Source organism: Physeter macrocephalus, chromosome 5 (genome assembly GCF_002837175.3).
Source record: "Physeter macrocephalus isolate SW-GA chromosome 5, ASM283717v5, whole genome shotgun sequence".
Lineage (NCBI taxonomy): Eukaryota > Metazoa > Chordata > Mammalia > Artiodactyla > Physeteridae > Physeter > Physeter macrocephalus.
The window spans coordinates 67,173,561-67,191,220 of record NC_041218.1 but is presented as its reverse complement, the minus strand read 5'-3'; the positions used below and the strand labels follow the sequence as shown (position 1 = coordinate 67,191,220).

Genomic DNA, 17,660 nt, shown 5'->3' with positions numbered 1-17,660 from the left:
TTTTTGACTTATGGATTTCAGTCTCCGGATTTTCTTTAATAAGTACTTTCCCATGTTGAAGTCACACAGATATTCTCTATTATTTTACTTACAGTGTCAGTTAATGATTGAGTCTTATTTTCCTTTGTGTAATCATTATCCAGTTTTCCCTCCATAATCTATTAAATAATCTCTTTATAACTAATTGCTTTGTGGAGCCTTATTTACGATATATCAAAAGTGTGTTTATATCTTGCTGAGCTCTGTATTCTTTTCATGAGGTTATTTCTCTGTTTTGCTTATTCCATATGCTTTTACTGTTGTAGTTGTTACATGTCTTAATATTCAACAGAACATGATTGAATCAAACGGATTTTTTTGGTCAACTTTTTCAAAATTGCCTCAGATTTTTGTAAATCTTGATGTTTCGTACAAACCTATTTTTAAACCTTAATTTTTATTTATTGAGGTTTAATTTACATATAGTATTCATCTCAGTGAATGTTTATACATACATATAACCATGTCACTACCTGTTAGATGAAAATGTAGAACATTTTAACCATCCGCCAAATCTCTCCATGCCCCTTTATACTCAATAACGCTTCACCTCCAGAGGTAATCAGTATTCTGAATTTGATAATTACAGGTTAGTTATGCATTCCTTTGGTCTGACTTCCTTCAATCAACATGTTTCTGAGATTCATTCATATTATTGCATCAGTAATTTGTTCTTTTTATCACCATACAGTATTTTATGAATACACCACCTTTTGTTTATCTAATTTTCTGTTGATGGACATTTAGTTTGGAGCTATTCAATGGTGTGCTGGTAAAGGGCTGAGGGTTTCAGGGGGAGGGGGATTTGTAGCATTTGCCAATTCCCCGGTGTAAGTACTTTCACCACAGCCAATTTCAAGCTGCATGGCTTAACAACAATCTTGCAGTGTTCCTTGTGAGCTTCTGCAAGCTGACTCCAACACACACGTGGAGCTATTATGAATAAACTGCTCTGGATATTCTTGCACAAGGGTTTTTTGTTGTTTCTTGTTTCTTTTGTTGTTTCTTGTTTTCTTGTTGTTTCTTCTTTGTTGTTTCATATGGACTAATTTCACTTGAGTATATGCTGATTGCAGGATTTCTGGGTCGTAGGTAGGAGTATGTTTAATTAGTAGAAACTGACAGATTTCCCAGTTTGCTGATAATTTTTACAACATGTAGGAATAGACTGTATCAAATTCCTTTTATCCATATATAAACATAATCTTACAATTTTTCTTCTTGATTCATCAATGAGAAGAATTGTAGATATATATATTTTTTGATGTTAAACTTTACATGCATCAATAATGTCAATTATATTTGATCATACTGTATTCTCTTTTGAGCACAGTTTTGGATTGGGTTAGCTAGCATTTGGTTTAGGCTATATATATATGTGTGTGTGTGTGTGTATATATATATGTAATATGCATATTATATATATGCTTTTTGCTAAAATGAAAGCAAAAATATAATATTAATTTCCAAATTAAGATTAAAGTATATAAATTAAAGCATATAAATACTTCCTCCAAATTTCTGTTATTGCTTATTTTACCCTGACTTTCCTTAGTCTTTAAGGCCAGAATCCTAAAATAATTGTTTTCAAGCCTGGTAGTACATTGGAATCAGTTGGGGAGCTTTTACAACAATTCAGGTCCTCACCCATACAAATCAGAATCTCTGGGGTTGGAATCCAGGTACTCTTATTTTTAAAGCTCTGCAGGTGGTATCTATATACAAGCCAGAGTTGATATTCACTATTCTAAAAGATGCTGGAGTATGGTGCAGCCTGTTGTAAATGTTGAGGAATGGTTGTGAGAATCACATGGGTCATCATCCTCTGATCACATAGAATCTGCTGTGCTGGAGATGCCTAGGTGATTATGAAATACACATGTACACAACACAATACACATGAAACTTAAGCCTCTCTATTGTGAAGTGAAACTTCAATGTCAGCCATCTTTATATCAGGTGTTAAGTATTGACGCATATTATGCTTCATGCTGCCTTACTTTACTAGGAGCTCTCAGCTATTACCTGCTCCAGGTATTTCACCATTGTCAGCAATGATCACCACCTGCTGATTGCAAATTTTGATGGAGGACAGGGTTAGATTAGATGGCCTTTAAGTCTGCCTTGGCTATGAAGTTCTGTAATTCTTAGAAGACCTTGATTGTTTTATTTAGCTCTCTTGATTAGTTCTGAAGCTTACCAACCAGCTATGCAGTCATTTCAAGGTAAAACATATGTATTTTTTTCATTTACTGCACCTGTCTATCCTTTTCCTTTGTTGTCTGAAAAGAAATGTAGAAGAAGTTCCAAGTAAGGGACTACTGTAATAGACCAGGACACTAAGGGGCTTTCCTGGGACCCAGACTTTGGGTCCCGAGCCTGGCCACAGGTTGCTGTGGGACCCCTGCGAGGAGACGTGGACCTCGCGGCTCTGACAAACGTGCACAGGACAGGGGCTGGGACGAGCTGAAGCCGGGCGCGCCGCGGGTCCGCCCTCCGGGCAGGGATATGTGTCAGTCTGGCGAAGACGCGCCCGGGACCCGCCGCAGCTGCAGTGCGTCTCGGACGCACGGCCCGGTTGGCGCAGGCGCGACCCGGGCGATGGGCTGGTGGGCGGGGTGCAGGGGTTTAGAGCCCGGGGCAGGTAGGCCCAGCCCCTAGGTCACTCGCGGGAGCAGGTCTTGAGCGCGTTCCCTGCCTGCTCCGGGCTCTGCTCCACGACCGGGTCAGTGTCGGCCTCCCTCTTCCGCGGCGCTGCGCCCGCAGTCTGAGTGAGTATCTCTGGCGCTCCTGTCTGTCCTGTCTTCCAGGGCACCTCGGGCAGCCCCCTGTGCCCGCCCCTCACAGCCCATGGAGAGGACGCCTCGCAAGGCCTCGGCTCTGTGCTTTTTTGGGCAAGAGCTCACGGTCAACACTGTTGCTTCTAAATTTTGCCTGTTTAGACAACATCCCAAGAACTGAAAGTTCCAAAATAGTTCTCCATATCATTTATTATCTTTTTTGGGGGGGGCGGGGGAGGGGTGGACTAGGCCGTGGGGAGAGTAGAGGAGATTTGATCCAATGGAAACAGTAAATACTTTAAACTAGTATGGTCTAGTTTCATCATTCCAAGCTGTCATCTTTTATTCCCTTGAACAAATATGACCTGAAGTTAGACTCAGTGAAAAAACAAAGACCATCCTGAGGGTAAAATATAGAGGGGTCTCATCAGACAAGCAGACCTAGTTTAATGGAATAATCCTGTTCAGCTCAAACTAGGACTGGTTAACAAAATGGTAGGATAAGTCGTTTGAAAATTTTAAATGTAAGTTCCCATTGTATCTTGCGTGCATCTAGGGTTAATGTTGACATTATATGAAAATAACGTTAACTTTGCCAATTGTGTTAAAACCCTGGCACTGTGCATATTTTACTGAGAGATACTTATCAACAGTTCTGTGAATGTAACCTGTTTGGAAGAGGAGAATTGGGGGGGCAGGGAAACGGGGATAAGGAAACTTTTCTGAAGTAGTTTACAGGTTTGGCATTAGTTTTCTAAGCTACTTTGATACAACTTCAGTTTCATGTATGATAGAGTAAAAGGAGTCTGAAGATTTTTGTTGGAGTTTCGCTTACTAATTGTGTGGTCTAAGACAAGTAACTTAACAGTTTGGGAGCAGTTTCCTCAACCTTAAAAGAGTGTCAGTGGTTTGATTAGCGGGAATATGCTATATAACTTTTTCAGACTGTACATGCATATTTGGCTTCCCCACCCGTAACGGCTTGAGGTCGGACAGGGTGTTTCCAGGTGATTCTGATCATGATCTTTTCCTCTTCCCTCCCCATCAGGAGATCCTTGAATACTCCTAGACCAAAGGCTGGGTAAGTTATCTAACTTTATAAACTGTTGAGTATTTGATTTTTCTGCCAAAGATTTTTCTTTAGTCATAATTTTTTTTCTTAAGCAAAAAAGTAGTAAAACATGTTTAAACTGGGTAGAGTGGTGAATAATTTACCTTTGAGTTGTATTTGAAATGTTGCTTAGTTGAAATATTATGTCTAAACATGAGTGTGGCACATATGTGTTAAATTCACTGTGTGTGGGCCTAGATGTTTAAGAATGAATACTTTCAGAGTCTTCCTGGGTTACATGAAAATAGCTTATACGCTAATTAAACCTTTAATTTCTAATTTGGTTCACTTGTATCTCGGACTGCCTGGATGAGTTCCTCTAAAAATTAGATTCACCTGAGTCCCTTCTTTGCCTTAAGATGTACTCTGTTTTCCCTGATTTCACTAGAATTTACCTTGAATCATTATCTGTGATGAATTTTTATTTCACGTACTTAAGATATTTTATCATTAAATAAAATAATTATAGTAATTAATATATAGATTATATAAATTAATCTTTTATTTATATGGTTGCTATAATACATGTAAATATACTTGAAGGTGAGTGTAATATAAAATTTGATGTCTGATTAGGTAATGAATATACATATATCCATGGTGTTTTGAAGGATTGGGGGTTTGCTACCCCATTTTCTGGTGTATGTTAATAATTCGAGTTGAGGTCTCAGCCCTAGATGAGGTGTTATTTGAAATTGCTTAGGTTGGATGGATAGTCTATGCAGATCGGATTCTGTAAACCTCATCAGGTATTTCCAAGGTTACCGTTGGGAAAATTCTCCCTTTTCTCTTTAAACTCTAAGATATCATAACGTGTTAAACATTGGAGAATTTCAACTAAGGAATACAAGAATTGTGCCCATGTGTTGGGTACATTTCAAAGCAGATCTACACTCACATAAGACTTGGAAACAAGATAGTGAAAATGTAGTTTTCAATTGAGTTTATCAGTTACTAGGAAGATATATTAGGGGTAGCTAGAGGTTTGATGAGGATGTTGAGATCTGTGGAGAGGCTTGTTTGGGTCAAATTAACAGTGCTTTACCCATTTCCTATGGAGGAATGAAACGAGAGCCTTTTTGAAGAAGGGGAATGTTTCCCCCTCACCTGAAATCAAGTTGGAGAAGGTTCAAAGTATCCATTCATAGGGCTTGGTAAAGTTTCTTGGAGTTGTGGAGATTAACACATGTGCCTGAAAAGATGAGACAGATGCACCTGCCTGAGCACAGAGAGTTAGGAAGCTGCATTAGGAGTGAACTGCAATGACATATGTAGTGGGGGAAGGATGTATAAATTTGACTGTTGATTCTTGGGAAGAAGTTGGCCTGAAGCCATTTTTAAAGTTTTTCTAACCAAGAGGATCAAAGGTGGACCTCGGGAAGTGAGTGGAAGCCACCAGCAGAGAGGAATATTTCATGTCAGGGCAAGTTCAGTTGGATGTCCTTTGAGAAGTGGACAAATGTGTTCCTTCTCCCCAGTCAGGATTTGTCCTCTGTCACCCAGAGGTCTCTGCCTGAACATGACAGTGGTACCTTCCCCTTCCCCCATGTGACCCCTAAGGAGTCACAGTCTAGTGAAGGGGGAAGGATGAGGAGAAGAAAGCACTAACCCGGTCACCACTACAGGCTTCTTAGTCTGAAATAGGCTCACGCTGGGAAAAGCGGAAGTTTCACCTTTCTATGAAGTTTGAGATTTTGATTATTATGTTAAGTGGACATTTTAACTAGTGAAATGAAATTATTCTTTTGATTAAAGGGAACTGGAAAGCTGTGGATACTTCCTAAGGTTTTATCCAGGAGCAGGGAAAGAACTAGCCCAGAGAAGGTTGAAAGACAGTGGGAGAAAGTTTTTGATTCTCACTAAGGAGCCTAACTTCTTTAAAGAAACAGTTATTCCATAATTGCTTTGTCTCTGGCCCAGCTGTGGGATCTTGGCCAATGTACTTAATCTGTCCAAACCTTTGGTTTCTATATCAGTACCTGAGCATAATATTAGTACTTATCTCAAATCTTATAGTGAGAAACACATCTGATTAACACAGTGCCTGCCACAATGTAAGCAAATAATATGTTATTAATACTTTGGAGTTTTACATAAATGTCATAACTCCTAGTTCAGTATTGGGCTCAGTTAGGTGCTCATTCATCTGTTCAGTTGAATTACCAGAATGACTGCGCTGAGGCAATAGAAGTCAACAGATTTCTGAGCCTGGGCTAGAAGAAAGTAGTGACTAAAAGCGTAAACTTATCTGATTCCGTGATTCTGGCTGCTGGTCCCAGATGTGAGGAAGGAAGCTTCAGCTTCCCTAATCAGTCTTTTCTGACTCCTTTAGTAGTAAACACAATAAAACAGCTTCTTAAAGATACAACTAAACATGTAGCTATGAAAATAGGGGCACAAATCAGGGACTCTATGGGCCATTTATATAAAATAGTTTTAGGGGAAAAATAAAAAAGATTCTGGTAGAGTTCAAAATGGAGTCCAGTTGTTGAAGGCAGAGCTAATACTTGAAGGTCAGATTGCACAGATGTGTAAATCCAAATGCCAGTTAATTATTTTCAAATAATCCAACATCAAAGGCACATGTGGCTGTGGATAATATGTAAACATTTGAAATCTCAGAACCACTGCTTTGGCTTTAAACACTGGGAAGGTGTTTAAATGGTACTTGAATGGCGACCATCCAAGAAGTAATATCACTTTTGCTTTCTTTGACTTTGTAGCTTCCAGTGGTCTGAGGAAAATAAACCAATGTATTATGAAATTAAAGACATACTAAATTTCAGAGGAGTGACACAGGTTTAGGAAGGCTCTAAAAATGTGCAGATAGGTTTTGATAATCTCATAGACAAAAAGGCTTGGCTTGGCTTTGGCCTTTTTCTTAACTTTTAGTAAAATTATACAAATAAGTATCTGCATGCCAGGGAAAATAACCTCAGTAAATAAAACAGCCAAAACAGAAGGCATCCAACTCACTATGACTTGTTCAACCACACAAATTGAGCTACAGTATATATATAAAAAATGAATATCCATGGTGCATTTTTCTGTTCTTTAAAAGAAGAAAAAGTACCTAGCTCTTTGATCTTCTTGTCTCTAGTCTCTTACCTTTTTAAGCATGGTTTCAAGGATGCTTATTTCTCCATAAATATGTAATCAGTAGGATCTGACAAAATAACTTAGTGCAGCTCCTTGTTCATTTTCCCTCCACAGCTTCATAGCTATTAAATTAGAGATTAAAAAAAAAAGAAAAATTCCGAGGGTGGGAGGCAAAGGATCAGTGCAAATCCATCTGCAGTTGAAAGAATATTTTGATATTTTTAACTGTGTCCATATTGGGATGTACAGTATCATTATCTTTTCATAGAATAAACTACTGCTTTGAGAAAATAACCCAAGTTTTGGAGAACAGTAATTATTATAATTTTAGTGAAAATGTTGTTATAGAGTTCCATATTTTAAAACTTAGTTCTTTCCTGTACCCATCTTGTCTTCTGAAATTAAGTGTTTAAAACAAGCTTGGAAAGTAATTTTGCGTTGACGGTATATTCACAGGCCATGTAGTCCTACTCCCCCATTTTATAACTGAATCTTAGATCAAGGTTCTGCATCAACTGGTAGGGCTGGGACTGGAAGGTTAAAACCTTCGCGTACATCTTTAATCTCCATGATAAAAAGCAGTCCAAGAGGGCTTCCCTGGTGGTGCAGTGGTTGAGAGCCCGCCTGCTGATGTAGGGGACATGGGTTCGTGCCCCGGTCTGGGAAGATCCCACGTGCCGCGGAGCGGCTGGGCCCGTGAGCCATGGCCGCTGAGCCTGCGCGTCCGGAACCTGTGCTCCGCGACGGGAGAGGCCACAACAGTGAGAGGCCTGCGTACCGCAAAAAAAAAAAAAAAAAAAAAAGGCAGTCCAAGAAAGTTAAGGTTTGATTTTTTTTTTTTGTGGGTGGGTCAGTTTTACAGAAGTGAGAATAGCTTAATTTGATAAAAATATTAGTCTTATTTAATGAAGGAATAAGAAATAATATTTTAAAATCATTTGTGTAAATTATCTTCGTTTAGAGTTATAAAATCATAGTTCAAAAATGTGAGAGAACATTTATCTGGAAAAAGCCATAGGAATTATTATTAATAATCCTTTTTTTAGTAGATTATGGCAGTCTTTCTTAAAACTCATTTTTTTCAACAGCTTTTAGATTCTAACTTATGTTGAATTAAAAAAAACCCACACAGTTCGTAAGGAATTTGAACCAGCTTTCTTATTTTGATTATTCAGTTATTTTTAACAGTGCTGATTTTATAACTTTCAGTGCTTGATGTATTAAATATTTTATGTTCTGGTATATATATTTGAATGTTCAAATTCTGGTAAACTCAAGTAGTTCTGAGTTACATGGCGTTTGTCAAGTTTATTAACTACTTGACATACAATTTTTCTTAAATAGCTTTATAGGTGTTTACTGAATTATAGAAATAATTGTTTATTCATTTATAATCTACATGATACTATAGATTTATAGAAATTCATTTGCCAATAAAAATCCCACCTGTGAGAATTTTTATAGATAGGAATATAATTGTTTAATAAATGATAATGAAATTGGCAATCTGTTTGAAAGGAATCAGATGAATGAATTAAATCATTAATTTTGATTATAATTATATAATCATATTATGATTATATGATGAAGTAAATCATTAATTATTTTAACTCTAGGCTGTATTTAAACTATAATTAAAGAGGATATTAAACTTGTTAACTTAAATGATTTATAAGACAAATGATTGTGTTAACACTTGTTACTGAAATCAGTACATTTTGGTATAAAGTAATGAGTTAAATAACCACTCCATTTTCTTTAGAAGCACTTGAGTTTTTATAAGGTTTAGAAATGTCACAAGTATTCATCCACTTTTCAAACTTCTTTAATTAAATTTCTCTTCAATCACCATGATTTAAAGTAAAACACCTTTTTTTTTTTTTTTTTGTGGTATGCGGGCCTCCCTCTGCTGCGGCCTCTCCCGTTGCGGAGCACAGGCTCCGGACGCGCAGGCTCAGCAGCCATGGCTTACGGGCCCAGCCGCTCTGCGGCATGCGGGATCCTCCCAGACCGGGGCGCGAACCCGGTTCCCCTGCATCGGCAGGCGGACGCGCAACCATTGAGCCACCAGGGAAGCCCTAAAACACCTTTTGCATTGGGTAAAAAATGATGCCCTTAATTTAACCAACCATGTGACAGACTTGATGTGAAACCAGGTAAGTAACAATGAAAGCTGCTATTAGTGACAAATATGAAACACATTGAATAGTTTCACAGGAATTTTCATCTGTTTAATGTATAGTGATGTTAGACTCATTGGGAGTATTTGAAGCAAGATTTGGGTAATAAAGGGTAGATGGTAGTTCATCCATGTTGGTTCCTGAAATTGGCTGTAAAATGCATCATGAAATAAATTTCTCCTGTTTGCTATTTTGTCCCTGGCTATCTTTGATATTGTGCATGAGAATACCAGGCTGAAATGGTGGGACTTAAGTACTTAAATAGGTGATTCAGAATCAGATATTAAGTATAGGAGTATGGAGCATCTGTAAATATTTTAAACATTGTGGCTAATCTATGATAATATATTTAATGCATGATTGAAACTGGGTTGTCTTCTAGTAACAGTTCAAGAATCCAGAGTTGGATTTGGTTCTTTTAAAATTACATTGTCATTGACTTGTAATAAATGTTGTTGATTTATCACAAAACATTATTCTTGCTAGCATAAATCATTATCACCATGATAGTACTTTCAGTGACACACAGTAGAGATTTGATATTCTTACATGTTGGGAGGATGTTGCACTCTTGATTTAAACAAAACTAGCCCATTAATGGTGAAAAATGTGGTTTCTGGAGCCAGACTGACTGCATGCAAATCTTGGCTTCACCATTTCCTAGCCATGTGATTTTTGAAGATATTAGCTATCCTGCCTAAGGTTGAGTTTGTAAAGTGACATATTTATACATCTTCAATGCCTTGCTGTGAGCATTGAATGACTTAATATATATAAAGCACTTAGAATATTGCCTAGCACATTTGAATTACCCACAAGTATTAGCTACCAGCTAGTTTACCCCCTGCCCTTTTTGTCCTGCTGTAGTGCTTTTCAAATATTTTTTGCTAAATTCTCACCTCCTGCTTTCTCCTGCTAGATTCATATCTGTTGGGTTTATGGAAGAAACAAACTTCTGTAAGACTAAATTATGTGTGTATGTGGTTATGTAAATATATGTAAAGGTGTGTGTGTATATGAGAGTCAGATAAGTAATATTTTGATGGACAATATATCAGAAGGATTTATAGGGTTTCTCTTTACTCTAAAGAGCCATATTCTTGTTAGAGGCAATTGTGTGGACTGTTCTACATATGGACTTAAACACAGTGTTTACAAACTTTGTTCAGGGACCCGACACAGGACATGCACACCTATCATTGTGTATATTAGATCACTTGTTCCGAAAATTATTGGAAGATTGCTTTAATGATGACAGAGCTGTGAACCATAACATGATAGGCAAAGAATTTTTCCCTAAAGGGTACCAAGAATTCAATGTGGGAAACTTCCAGTTTGGTGGTTAAGATTGACTGAAGGTTGCTTTTGCTACTTAATAGCTGTGTAATCTTACACAAGTTACTTAACCAGAACTCCCTCTTTAAAATGGCTTGAATTTTACATTTCTCATAATTCATATAAATGCTTTAGTATAATTCGGACAATGTTGCTTATAGTTAAAATGATTAAAACAGGAGCTGGCAAAGAGTAAACAGTGGAATATAAGATTGCGGTTCTACATCTAACTCTACCAATTGTCTCAAATGTTTGCTTTTGTTTTACAAAGGGAGCCAAGGAAAAAAAAACAACCCACAGTTATTTCCTCCTAGATGCACAGTTCTCTAAGAGCATCTCTAGTAGTGGACCAGTACAGCATCTTTATATATGAACAAGAGTTTTTTTTTTTTCAGTGAAAGTAGCATTTGCAAAACAGCTTGTGTTCACTTTAATTTGGAAACATTAAAAATTAATGTCAAGGTGTAAAATTACGTTGTATCCCAAACTTGAAATATTTTTTGATAACTTAAGCAAAAACCTCAATGTCACATGATCTATCCATTCCATAAGTATCTATTTACTTCTCAGTTGTTTTTTCACAGAATAATCTTCTTAATCAGCTCAACAATAATGAGAAACGGCCTTGGTCTTCAATTTTGCTTCGATTGTGGAAACAGCCTTGGAAGTATCAATTCTAGATATACCTAACCACATCTTGTCTTGCCACAATCTAAACAAAAAGAACAGACCCTATAATAATAAATTTCTTATTAGAGGATAAAGCAATTTATGACTTCCCCAGTGGCAGTTTGAAAAAATGTTGAGACTTTGGAAGATCTCTTAATCTGGGAAAAATAAAAGGACATGCTTATATCAAAAATATGTGCCCTTGGGGCTTCCCTGGTGGTGCAGTGGTTGAGAGTCCGCCTGCCGATGCAGGGGACACGGGTTCGTGCCCCGGTCCGGGAAGATCCAGCATGCCACGGAGCGCCTGGGCCTGTGAGCCATGGCCGCTGAGCCTGCGCGTCCGGAGCCTGTGCTCCGCAACGGGAGAGGCCACAACAGTGAGAGGCCTGCGTACTGCAAAAAAAAAAAAAAAAAAAAGTGCCTTTAAAGTTAGTGTCAGGAAATGAGCCCCCAAATCAAACCCCAACCCAGAAAGCTTTGTTTTTTCAATAAAAGGTTGACAAAATAGAAAAGTTTTATTCTCCAAATATGCAGGTCCACATTTTACTAGTTTTTCAGAACATTAGATAATGGACCCATGTAAAATGAAATACGTCAGCGAAAAATGAAGACTTCTGAATGAGCAATTATTAAAGCTTTCATCCTCGTGACGGGACAGCTGCAGGGTTAGAGGCTCACACTAAGTCTCTCAATGCTTACAGAGTACCCAGTGTGTGCCGAGTTCTGAATGGTGCAGCAACATTTATGGAATATATTGAATAATCACAAGTCTCCTTTTAGGCATAAATTATTTTACATTGCCCAAGGATCTTTTCAAACCAGTAGAGGATATTATAAAATCAAGCATTTACTTGAAATCGGCTTTACTATTTGAAAACAAAATTTATATGTGAGCTCTACTTATAACTGTACACAATGATTATTATGAAACTCCTTTCAGTTAAATAAAACAAATGTTAAAGGCTTTATACAATAGTCTCTCTTAGAAATACAAAATCTTTTAGAAACACTTTATAAGGCATCTTGCCGGAGCAGTGATATTTAAAGATGGTTATAACAACTGCAGATATCTAGGGAGCTATAAAGACAGTTAAGTTATTGTATGTACATTTTAAACCACATTCTGCCAAGAAGGATAAAAGCTTAAGAGAGGAGTGTTTTGGTTGTTTTTCCTCTTTTTTTCAAAGGTGTGTGCTTGTAGGAAATGGAGAAAATCAGTAAAAATTTATACTCATCAAAGACATGCCCAACATTGCCTTTTTTTCCTTCTCCTTTTCTTCATTTGTATTGGACTATGGAAAGACAAGGGAGTAGGAATGAGAATGGAATAAGCTTCTGGCAGCTGGGAGTTGTACAGACTAGAGAACAAGGAGAGAAAAGCCTTCTGTCATTCAGGACAGAGCAAAATATAAAACTCAGATTCTGGGATTAAGTAGAGTTGAGAATGGTGTACAAGGTATTTATCTCTTAAAGAAAAAATTTCTCTATAAAATTATATAATTTAAAAGTTAAAAAGATCCTGTGCTTAAAACTATGGAAAACACAGAACTAAGTTAACTATTTGAAGGGCAGACAAACATTAATTTTACTTCTTTGAACAGATCCTTACATGTTGCTAATTTGAAACACTTTTGCCGTAGCATTTTAAACGAATGATTAGCGAGTAAGTAATAAACTCTCAATTTACTATATATTTGTCCTCTGTAACTTTGTATCCCTTGCTTCCTAATAAAATACCATTCCTGTTAGGCCCCATTGTTCTTAAAAAGCCTCCACTGTTCATTTTTGTCTTTTTACCATTAAATCTATTGGGGACATTCTGTACGCTTTTCTGGGTATTTAATTTTTTATGTATCTCTATTACCTATGTTTTACAAATATGGCTTTTTTTGCTTTTTAAATGATTGAGCCCTCCAGTCTCCTTTTTCTCCTTTTTTCAATTTTATTGTGATATAATTGACAAAATTGTAAAGATATTAGAGTGCACATTATGATATATGTTGAGAGGATTCCTCCCTGTCTAGTTAATTACCACATCCATCGCCTCACATATTTATGTTTTTTTGTGTGAGAACTTTTAAGTTCTCCTTTTTTAGCAAACTTCAGTTATACAGTAGTGTTATACAATAGTGTTATCAACTGTAGTCACCATGTTATATATTAGATCCTCACATCTTATTCATCTTATAGCTGAAAGTTTCTGCCCTTTTACCAACATTTCCTTGTTTCCCCCAACCCCTAGCAACCACTTTTCTACTCTTCTATGAGTTTGATTTTTTATTTAGATTTCAAATATGTGATGCCATGTAGTATTTGCCTTTCTGCTTCTGACTTGGTTCACTTAACATAATGCCTCAGGGTCCATCGTGTTGTTGCAAAGTGCAAGAGTTGCTTCTTTCTCATGGCTGAATAATATTCCATTCTGTATATACACCACATCTTATCTCTTCATCCGTTGATGGACACTTAGGTGGTTTCCATATTTTTCTGGCCATTTAAAACATCTCTAAAAGGTAGGATTAAGTTCTGCCTCTTTGATTTTGTCCTTTAAATATTTTCTGCTGCAGCCCTCACCCCTTTCACTAATTAAATTGTGAATGATTAAGTTAAATAATTAAATGATTATTAACTATGAATACCTCTTTTGATTTACAATTATAAAAGAACTTTAACCTGAATGCAGCTCTCTCGGGTATGGATGCTATATTCCACTTCTCCTGTGTCTTTCAGTGCCAACAATAGTGACAGACGCAACATTGGAAATAGAAATGAGGGCCAATCACTGTAAAATTATGTTAAAATACTACATTGTAGTTACAAAAATACTAATTGTTTTAATTAAATATAATCATACTCTAGACTTAAAGGTGGGGCGAAACCAGTGGAAGATGCTTGGTATATTCTTTTGTCGTATTTCCTATAGATTTATGAATAGGGCAAGTGTTCACAAGTATGGGGGCAATTATGGGAATCTTATCAAAACATAATTGTTGGGATTGACATATATATACTAATATGTATAAAATAGATAACTAATAACCTGCTGTATAAAAAATAAAATAAAAATTCAAAAAACCACATAATTGTATCAGAAAAAGCCCACTATACATACATTAAAAGGATCAAAATGTCATAGTAGGTAGTTGGGGGGGCGGTGGACATAGTAGGACAGTATCTTAAAAAATGAAAGAAACTTACGGAGGTGTTTTCCTCTTATTTACAATAGTTTAGGGTATTATGATTTTCCAAACCAAATGACAGGATGGTATGACCTGATCCTTTTACTTTATGTTTGAATCCTACAGCCAGTCAGTACAAAGATCTCTTTTTAAAAACATCTGATACCAGGCACTACCCATTTTCCCAAAGATCTTTTATTAATGCTTTGATACTCAAGTTAATCTTTTCTGAAACTTAGATTCTTCAGTTTTTAATTTGTTAAACTCTGGTATATCACCATTTGTCTATGGCTTTCCAATTGTATTTTCCAACATCACTTTATAAATAATTTGCTACTTTTAAAATTTTACTTTGTAAATGATTTAACATTATTTGCATAGTATTTTCAGCGTTCCAGTCGACAGTCAGTAGGGATTGAACATTAAAGAGGTTGAGCAACAAATATGGAAAACTAGTATTAAATGGGGAGATTTCAGTGATAATGGGTTTTACAGGTCGTCAATTCACTTATGAATATTTTTGGGTAGTTATGTTTTTCTATCCTACCATATAAATTCAGGTATTTGGAAAATGAACGTTAGGGTAATGGGAGACCCTTATAAATATTTGCAGCTAGAGGTATATAGAAAGTAGGACAAATTAAGGACAAATTGTGACTTGACTAAGGATCAATAGTGACACTCATGGAAGCTTCCTAACCACTAGTCTCAGAATTCTCTGCAGTTGGCAAGGTGGACAGTAATGTCTCTGAAAGCATTCATCTGTGGGTGCATACCAACCATGTTTCAAATAATTTCACCCAGTCTCACACCTTCCAATACTATTCATTTCCTTTTCCTTCCCCCATTCTCTTACCTCTTCCCCTCTTTCATGGTTGGTGCTGTCTTTTAAAGCAATTTCTGCCTGCTTTCTTTTTGAGATACCTTTATTTTTATTTCGAGAAACTTTATTTTTTGAACAGTTTATGCTCATAGAAAAATTGAGTAGGATGTAAAGAGCCTTCCATATATCCCCCCTCCCCACCCCCTGCAGTTTTCCCTGTGAACATCTTGCACTGGTATAGTACATTTGTTAAAATTGACAAATGAATGTTGATGTATTAACTATATCCCACGGTTTATATTAGGATTCACTCAGTTGTACCTTTTATGTGTTTGACAAATGTATCATCATATATTGGCAATTAGAGTATTGTGCAGAGTAGTTTCATTGCCCTAAAAATCTTCTGTGCTCTATTCATCCCTCCCTATCGACTAATCCCTGGAAACCACTAATCTTTTTACTGTCTCCATACTGTTTTCTGTTCTAGAATGTCATATTGTTGGAATTATACAATATATAGCCTTTTTCAGGTTGGCTTACTTAGCAGTTCTCTTGATGTTTTTCCATTCTCACCTGTCACTTACTCTTTCTTTTGCTGAGGTCTTTACACCTCTTCCAGTGGTCTTCATGAGAGGAACTTAAATGATCCCATATGTGCTCTTTCATTTATGTGGCCTGCATCTGGTCTATGGAAAATCCTGATAAGTTCATTTTCTTGAAAACTGAGTACCAGCTGACTAGTGGGAATGACCTCTCCATTGTGCCTTTCATCAAAAAAAAAAAGATAGCCAGGTGTTTGACCTTAACCTGGAAAATGCAGAGCTGATAAGCACTCATTCAGTGGATCTCCTTCCCTTCCTACAGCCCTTCTTTATTGATTTGGAGTTAGGAGATAGGGCTTCCCATCCCTCCATTCTTCAAAATGACTGTACTTTAAACCTTCATCAGTGTGACTGAGGGGTGTAAGAGTCATTACACTGATTCGTGGTCCCCATAATAAATCCTTATCTAGAATCTTACTTTGGAAGCTCAGTTTAACATTTTGTAGCAGGAGCAACTCAGAACATATTTTTTCTTCAACTATTCAGAGATTCATCAGGAATCCCTCTACTTTTTCGTTTTTGTGCCAAAATGTCACTTAAGGAGTGACTTTCCCAGACCCCTCAATGTCATATTTCCTGTTTTCATCTGGATACCATCTAATTGACAGTTCTAAAATATGTGGCAAGTAAATAAAGCAAAACTACCAGATCACCAAATACTAAAACAGAAGACACATGTTTGTGACATATATACATCAAATGCAAATAATATACACTTAACAATTTACCTATGAGAGGAATGGATCTTGGGATTCTTAAATAAAAAAGGTAGGGAACTGAGGGCTCTTTGACTCCAAGAAAGTGCTCCTCTATGAAATAACCATAAGAAATTAGTTTATAAATTATTATATATACATTAACAATTTTTTAGATTTCTATACTGTTTCTTTTAGATTGCTAAGTATGAGAACATGACCTACTTTTCTCCAACTTGTGCCTCATAATGGGTATTTGCTCTGTTTTATACACAACTATTTTCTCCTAGAGTTACTCTTCTACAGAAAGCACTTCCAAAATTGACTCATTAAAAACAGTTCTGTGAATCTTAATCAAAGATTCATAGTTTGTATTCATGTAATTCACAACTTTGTGAATTGCCAATTTTTGTTGAATTATTTACATAAAAATGAATACATTTTAACTGTTCATTAATTGGCAGTATCTAATAATATCTTCTATTTGCTACTTGCCTTGCGGACATTAAGAAAATGGTTCTGAAATTCAGTTGGCATTTTGGGAGGCTGGCCTAGATAATCCTATTTCTGGAGAATCACTGATTTATGCCAGGCCTAGATAATCCTATTTCTGGAGAATCACTGATTTATGCCAGAACATACTTAAAGAATCTCTTCTTAAAGTTACATCACTGTTTTCCTTAATCCTTAATTCAGTCCATGGACTCTATTTTTGTTTTAAGTTGTTTGCCTTCTAACAGGTGATAATCTGGAAAAACTTAGGCTAACACCAGCCAACAGAAGGAAAACTCAGTAAACATGGTGTGACATAGCAGATGAGAGCATAGAACTATAAAGCCAAACTGAGGGATATGAATCCTTTTTTGTCATCCCCTGAGTTACATTGAGTACGTCTCTTAAACTGTCTGTGACTTAGTTTTCTTTTGTATAAAAAACGAGTAATAGCACATATCTCGTAGGGTCAAAATGAAGATTAAATGAGTTAATACATGTAAAGAGCTTCTCAGTGCCTGGGACATGAAAAGCACTCAGTAAATGTATGTGTTTTAGTATTCGTAAAATAGTTACAAATCCTGTTTGTCTAGCAGTACCACAAATCATAGCATTTTCAATTTTTTTCCACATAAAGAATAAATGAAAGTTAATCA

The 17,660-nt window shown here is 36.5% G+C and overlaps 1 long non-coding RNA gene across 1 annotated transcript in view; it reads left to right on the top strand.

Annotated features, from left to right (window-relative positions):
- Window positions 1-2,589: 2,589 nt before the first annotated feature.
- LOC129392139 (uncharacterized) overlaps window positions 2,590-17,660 on the top strand; it is a 215,771-nt gene continuing 200,700 nt past the window's right edge. Inside the window, exons 1-2 of the long non-coding RNA XR_008617422.1 lie at window positions 2,590-2,810; window positions 3,868-3,900. This is a non-coding gene — a long non-coding RNA (uncharacterized lncRNA). The remainder of the gene's footprint in view (window positions 2,811-3,867; window positions 3,901-17,660) is intronic.